Source organism: Chiloscyllium punctatum, chromosome 18, assembly GCF_047496795.1.
Source record: "Chiloscyllium punctatum isolate Juve2018m chromosome 18, sChiPun1.3, whole genome shotgun sequence".
NCBI classification, from domain to species: domain Eukaryota; kingdom Metazoa; phylum Chordata; class Chondrichthyes; order Orectolobiformes; family Hemiscylliidae; genus Chiloscyllium; species Chiloscyllium punctatum.
In genome coordinates, this window is record NC_092756.1 from 97,296,937 (window position 1) to 97,304,640 (window position 7,704).

Consider the following 7,704-nt stretch of genomic DNA (forward strand, 5'->3'; position numbering starts at 1 on the left):
AGGTCATCACTGCAGGTGGTCCTCAGGATAGTGCCCTGGGCCAACTATCTTCAACTGCTTCAGTAAAGGTCATAAGGTTGGAAATGGGAGTGTTCACTCAGGATTGCATGATGTTTGGTTCCATTTTCAGGCTGCACTTACATGCAGCCAGACTTGGGCTAAGGGTTGAGTAACATTTGTGCCCATAGGTGCTAATGCCCATTTCCAATGAGAGAGATGACATTGGCATTATCATTGGATCCACCACCACCATCACCCTGGTGATTGACTGCAAACTGAATTAGACCAGCCATATGTACACTATTGGCCACAAACAAAGGTCAAAAGTCAGGAACTCTGTTGCGAATAACTCCCCTTTTGACTCCTCAAAGCCTGCAAAACAGAAGTGGGAAAGAATACCCTAAACTTACCTGTGTAGATGCAGCTCCAACAATATTCCGAAGCTTGACACCATGCAGATTGTAAAGTTAAACAGCATGCCATTAAACAGTTTAGATATTCACACTCTCCACTACCAATGTAGTACAGTTACAGTGTGTGGTATTATATGAAATGCCATATGTGATTGGAGCTTGGGAAGTAATGGAGAAGTGGAAAATGGCAGAGGCATTGAATAAATTCTTTCCATCAGTCTTCACTGTAGTAGATGCAGTAACATTCCAGAAATACTAAATAATCAATAGGAGCTGAGGAAATAAAGACAAAAAAAATCACTACAGAAGAAAGCACCAGGGAGACTAATGGACTAAAAACTGACAAGTCCCTGGACTTCAATTGTTGGAATACTCAACAGGTTTGGCAGCAAGAAAAATATGGTTAACACTGAGTCCAGTGACCCTTCCTCAGAACTGACAGCATCCAGGAAATGTCCCCGAGACTTGTTTGCAATATTTGAATCTACAGCTGCAAAGAATTTCTTGTGCAAACTTAATAAATGCCTTTCTGTGCTCAGATTTACCATTGGAGCATTCAAACAAGCTCTCTATCCATCAATGTTTTAGTGGAGAAGTCAGAAAATGGATCCTCACTGACCATCTACCAAAAACCTCCATTCATTGGCCAATATACATGTTGGAATCAGTAAAGTCCCACATGCTAGAACATCATTCATATTGGTGACCTTGAGAATAGTGCCATAGCCATTGGTGCACCAGGCAATTTTGACAATAACAAAGTGCATGCCAAAACTACCCTGTGTCAGTTTGGAGATACCCTGATCACATCATCATTTGTAGATTGCAAAAACTCAAGAAATGGCCTTTGTTCATCACTTCAGACTCTGACTAGTGTCCGGTCTATCTCATTACCTGAGAGGGGCAAAGTGTCTGAAACATTTGAACAACAGATGAAGCCAGCTGTCACATGCTACTGCAGTGTAGTAAACCAACGAGTGGTTTTCTCCATGGTCAAGATGCTGCAGTCAAGCCAAAAAGACGCTTCACCTCCCACACAAATGAATAATGCCATGTGTTTCAGTGCCAATGTGATGCTAGGTATCTAGACTGTAGATACCTGTGGCACTCCATTAACAACAGATTGCCATCCTGAAAGATATCCCCCTCATCCCAACTCTGTCTTCTGATAGTTAGCCAATATTCTTTGCATGCTATTGTACTACCTCCAACACCATGGGCTCTTATCTGATTATGACTGACGGAATCTTTCAAACAACACATCCATTGATCATTCGCACTGGGCATTTGAGTGTACTCAGCCAAGCCTGAGGATTATACCCATTATGAGAAGTGGTTATGCTCGGAAATAATTCATTAAATGATCCAGACCGTGCTATGAGTTTTGCTGTAAGCCAATCTAAGGTCATCAAGTGGAGCAGCTGTGTGCGAGTGTCAGAAACAACATTTGTGACAATAAAAAAAATTGTATATCGATATTTTCCTGATCAACCTGCAGCAAATGGGACTGGAACCCAGGCCTCTTGGCTCAGAGGTAGGGACACTATCACTGTACCACGAGAGTGCTAGGAATTTATAAATATACAGTTGGTTCTGCTATAACACGGTAGTTCCATTCTCGTGCAACCAGTGTTGTAAGAAAAGTGCATAATAGCATCACCATTTAAACTAATGGGGCCGGAATCGTGTTATAACAACGCACATTTTCTAAGTTCACACTATAGAAAGTGTCCCCAATTTGTCAATCATGTTGTAGTGAATTCACATTAACCAAAACGTGTGTTATAGCAGAATGACCTGTGTATTACTCCTTTAAAAAGGAAGCGTTTCGGAGACAGCTAATTGCTCCTGCATCTCTGTGGCAGCATCCTGACCAATTTGATCAGGCAGGTCAATTCTGAGAATCAAGATTGACAGGTAACTGTCCTTGCTGCCTCCGCGTGTCAATGATGGCCCATCTAACCAGCACTCTCTTCTCATGCGGTGTAAAAGGGTGTCCCCTTTGTTTCTTGCATCCTAGTTCTGATGAGTTGGAGATGAAAATTTTCATCTTCTTGGTCTCCTTTGGGCAGTGTTTAATTTCCATACTACCGAGCAATTATTAACATTTGCATTTCCAAAAGGCATTATATAAGGTACGACATTTAAGACTACTTAATCAGATAAGAGCCCATGGTGTTGGAGGTAGTACAATAGCATGCAAAGAATATTGGCTAACTATCAGAAGACAGAGTTGGGATGAGGGGGATATGTTTCAGGATGGCAATCTGTTGTTAATGGAGTGCCACAGGGCTCAGTGCTGGTGCCAGAATTATTTACAATATATTAATGAGCAAAGTGAATGTACTGTAGCCATGTTTGCAGATGGTATGAAGATAGGTGGGAAAGGAAGTAGTGAGATTGACACTAAGACTCAACAGAGGGATATAGACAGGTTAATTGAGTGGGCAAAGTTTGGCAGATGGAATATGTGGGAAAGTGTCACTTTGGCAGGAAGAATGGAGCAGAATGTTATTTAAATGAAGAAAGACTCCAGAAAGCTACTGAGCAAGGGATCTGGGAGTTCACATCCATAAGTCAGAAAAAACATAGAGTCACACAGATGTACTGCACAGAAACAGACCCTTCGGTCCAACTCATATTGACCAGATGTCCTAAATTAATCTAGTCCTATTTTCTAGCACTTGGCCCATATCCCTCCAAACCCTTCCTATTCATATACCCATCCAGATGTCTTTTAAATGTTGTAATTGTACCAGCCTCCAGCACTTCGTCTGGTAGCTGATTCCATACACGTACCACACTCTGCATGAAAACGTTGCCCTTTAGATTCCTTTTACGTCTTTCCCTCTCACCCTAAACCTATGCCCTCTAGTTCTAACTCCCCCCACGCCAGGGGAAAGACCTTATCTATTTACCCTATGCACACCCCTCATGATTTTATAAACCTCTATAAGGTCACTCCTCAGCCTCCAACAGTCCAAGGAAAACAGCCCCAGCCCATTCAGCCTCTCCCTGTGGCTCAAATCCTCCAACCCTGGCAACATCCTTTTAAATCTTTTCTGCACCCTTGCATGTTTTTCAACATCCTTCCTATAGCAGGGAGACCAGAATTGCACACAGTATTCCAAATGTCCATGTTCAGTGGGTAATTGAGGGGCAAATAGGATACTGACGTTCATTTCAAAGGAAATGGAGCATTGAGAGAGGAAAGTCTTGCTAAACGTATGGGGAGATCATATAATACTGGGAGCAGTTCTGATGCCCTTATTGAAGGACAAGTGGAGGCAATCCAGAGAAGGTTCACTAGGTTGATCCCAGATATAGAAGAATTTTCTTCAGAGGAGTGACAGAGTAAGGTTGTGCTTGTACTCAGAATCATTGAATCCCTACAGTATGGAAACAGGCCACTTAGCCCATTGAGTCTACATCGACTCTCCGAAGAACATCCCACATAGACCTACCCCTCCTTCCCCCCCACTGTCCCTTTAACTCCCATGCCCCAATGGTTAATCCACATAGCCTGCACATCCCTGGACACAATGGGCAATTTCGCACGGCCAACCCAACCGAACCCGCACATTGTTGTACTGTGGAAGGAAACTGGAGCACCCGGAGGAAATGCACACAGACACAGGGAGAACAAGCGAACCCCACACAGACAGACAGTCACCTGAACTGAATTGAACCCAGGTTTTTGGCACTGAGAGGCAGCACCAACTATCAGTGGTATTTAGAAGAATGAGAGGCAACCTGATTTAAATCGCAGATTATTTGGAGGCTTGCAGAGTAAATAGAAAGAGGTGGTTTCCCCTTTATGGGGGGATTTCAATTAAAGAGCATAATCTCCGAATAAGGGGTTTCCCAATTAAAGAAAGAATGAGGAAGAATTCCTTCTCAGAGGGTAATCGAACGGCGGGATTATTTCCTGCAGGGAATCATTGAGGCTGGGTCACGAAGTATATTCAACCTCTGAGAAGCATTTTCAAATTCAGTGAGGGAATCAAGGGTGAAGGGGCAGCTGATGGGAAAGTGGTGTGAGGATTACCAGATAAACTATATTCACATTGAACCTGCTCCATTATTCAATGGGCCAAATGGCTACTTCTGTTTTACATCTTATGATTTTATGGCACTATAACAGCTCAAACCTGGGACCTGTACTGTTTAAGAGGACAACAGCAGCTGATGCAAGGGAATATCATTGTGTACAGGTTCCCCTCCAAATCATACAATCCTGGCTTGACACTACATCACCATCCCTTCATGATCACTGAGTCCTAAATCCTGGAGCTCCCTTGCAACCAGCACTGGCTGTCAGTACCTCACAAAGACAGCAGTGATTTTTTTTTACCACCTAACTGCGGTAGTGCTTATTTTTTCCCCAGCACCCATGGTGTGTGTGTGTGCAGGTGTAAAACACAGTGAAGGACACAAAGTGCACGAATCTTTATTCAATTTCCACCACCAGGAAAGACAGCAGTGATTAAAGGTGGCTCACAGCAACTTTCTCCAGGCCAATTAGAGGTGCTCAATAAATGCTGGCCTTGGCCGTTATACTCATTCCACAAGCAGGTGAAGATAAGCATTCATTATAAGTTTCTCACATTTATGTTTAAATCCTTAATAGGTTCACCTTCCCCCTCTTCTCTGTAGCCTTCTGTCCTAGGGCCACACCCCTCCAACCCTAGTTGTCCCCCAAAGGTTGTGGTGAGCCGCGTTATCAAAATATTGTAGACTACATAATCACCAGAAAGTTTTTGATCATGAATTTGATCAAACTGACTTGGACATTTCAGAGGATAATTAAGCCAGTTCATAGCAGCCTAATGCCTAAAGCTATACTAGTCTGATTGCAGATACTAAGATGATTCAGGAATACTTGAATGGGATACTGGCTGGGAATACAGGGTGCAGCAGAAAATAGCTCTTGTGGTACTATGGTCATGTCCTCACCTCCAGGTCAGGAGTCTCAGTTCAAGTCCTACTTTCTTTGGAGATGTGCTGCAGCATTCCTGTACAGGTTCAGGTTAACATAAGATTAAGGAGAAGCCACTATAGTCTTCGCGAATAGAGTAGCTTTTTGTTTGTCATTTCTCCCATATACAGCTGATACAGTAAAAACAAGGCAGTGTTCCTCCAGGGCAGAGGGTGCTACATGGACAGCACAAACTACCCACTCATACACAGCATAAAGTGCCTAAGAAGTGCAAAGCAAGCAAGTTACAGTGTAATAGCTGAATGATAAATAATAGACATTTTTCTAGCAGCAATTTGAAGTTGTACAAAGAATTTCAGATGGGAAAGAGTCTGATCATACTGTGTGAAGGAGCCTGATGGCTTGGGGGAAGAAACGGTTGCACAGTCTGGCTGTGAGAGATCAAATGCTCTGGTATATTCTACTGGAGCAGGCGGGTAAAGAGTTTGAGTGAGGGGTGTGTGGGCTCTTCCACAATGCTCTTAAGCCTTTCAGATGCAGCATGTGGTGTTCATGTCTGTAATGGAGGGGAGAGAGATCACGATGGTCCTCTCAGCCGTACTCATTATCCATGGTAAGGTCTTACGATCCTGGTGCAATTCCTGAACCAGGCAGTGACATAGCAGCTCAGGGTACTCTCAATGAATCCTCTGTAGAACGTGGTGAGGATGGGAGGTGGGAGGTCGGCTTTCCTCAGCCTATATAGAAAGTAAAGATGCTGCTGGGCTTTCTTCGCTATGGAGCTGGTATTGAGGGACCAGGTGAGATTCTCCACCAGGTGGACACCAAGAAATTTGGTGCTCTTCACAATCTCCAGAGGGGAGCTGTCGATGTCCTTCAGAGAATGGTCGCTCCGTACCCTCCTGAAGTCAACAACCATCTCTTTCATCTTGTCCACGTTCAGAGACAGGTTGTTGGCTCTGCACCAGTCCAGTAGCCACTGCACCTCCTCTCTGTATGCTGACTGGTCATTCCTGCTGATGAGACCCACTACAATCGTGTCATCAGCGAACTTGATGATATGATTGCTGCACAGTCGGGTGTCAGTGGGGTGAACAGCAGTGGACTGAGCACACAGCCTGGGGGGGCCCCGTGCTCGGTGTGATGGTGTTGGAGATGCTGTTCCCAATCCAGGCTGACTGAGGTCTCCCAGTCAGGAAGTTCTAGGATCCAGTCACAAAGGGAGGTACTTAGGCCCAGCAGACTCTGCTTTCCAATAAATCAGGTGCTGAGGAATGATAGTGTTAAATGCAGAACTGCAGTCTATGAACAGTAATCTGACATAGCTGTCCTCTTTCTCCAGGTGGGTGACAGCCAAATGGAGGATGGCGGAAATGGCTTAATCTGTTGAGCAGTTTGGTTGATAGGTGGACTGCAGGGTGTCCAATGAGAAAGGGCAGCAGGGTCTTAATATGCCTCATCACAAGCCTCTGAAATCACTTTGAGATGATGGGTGGAAACACAACAAGGCAGTAATCATTGAGACAGGACACTGAAGACTTCTTCAGCACAGGAACAATAGTAGCAGCCTTGAAGCATTTTGTAACTATGGCACAGTTCAGAGAGATGCTAAAGATGTCCATGAGAACATCCACTAGTAATTCAAAGCATCCTCTGAGCACTCTGCCAGGGATGCTATTTGGTCCAGCAGCCTTCCATGGGTCAACTCTCAATAGAGTTTTCCTTACAGGTAAGTCGTAGGACTATTCTCTCATTAGAGAGAAATAACTGGTGGCGATTTAACCAGAGTGTCACCACACCTCAGTCAAGCAGCAAGCTTGAGAATATGGGACCTTCAAGATCACCTCAGCCATTGCAGGAATTGAACTTATGTTGTTAATCCCACTCTGCATTGCAAACAGCCAATAGAGCTTTACCATATGTATAGAGAGTGAATACATTCTTTCTATCTGAAAATATTATTCAATAAAGTGTCTAAAACTAACAAACTAATATCTTTGAACTATACCCTTTAATTCTCTCTGGCACACTCCCATGTACCTGGTACAGACTGGTCCTTACACCTGTCTTTTTTCCAACCTTTAAAATATATGAAAACTTTAACTATCTGAATCAAACTCCTCAAGTTACCCATCCACCTCAGAGACAGTAACACCACATCCCTTTAAATCCGATTTTTCCATCAGCTTCATCTCCGCTACTTGTATCAGTATCCCCCTGCATTGGATGCTTTGATTGGCTGTTGCTTCCAAGGAATGGACAAATGACAGGAGGGGGGTGGGTTGAATCTTCGAAAGAAAGCACACTGATTGGATCATCTTAAATGCCAAACATGTGTCAGCTGATGACTGA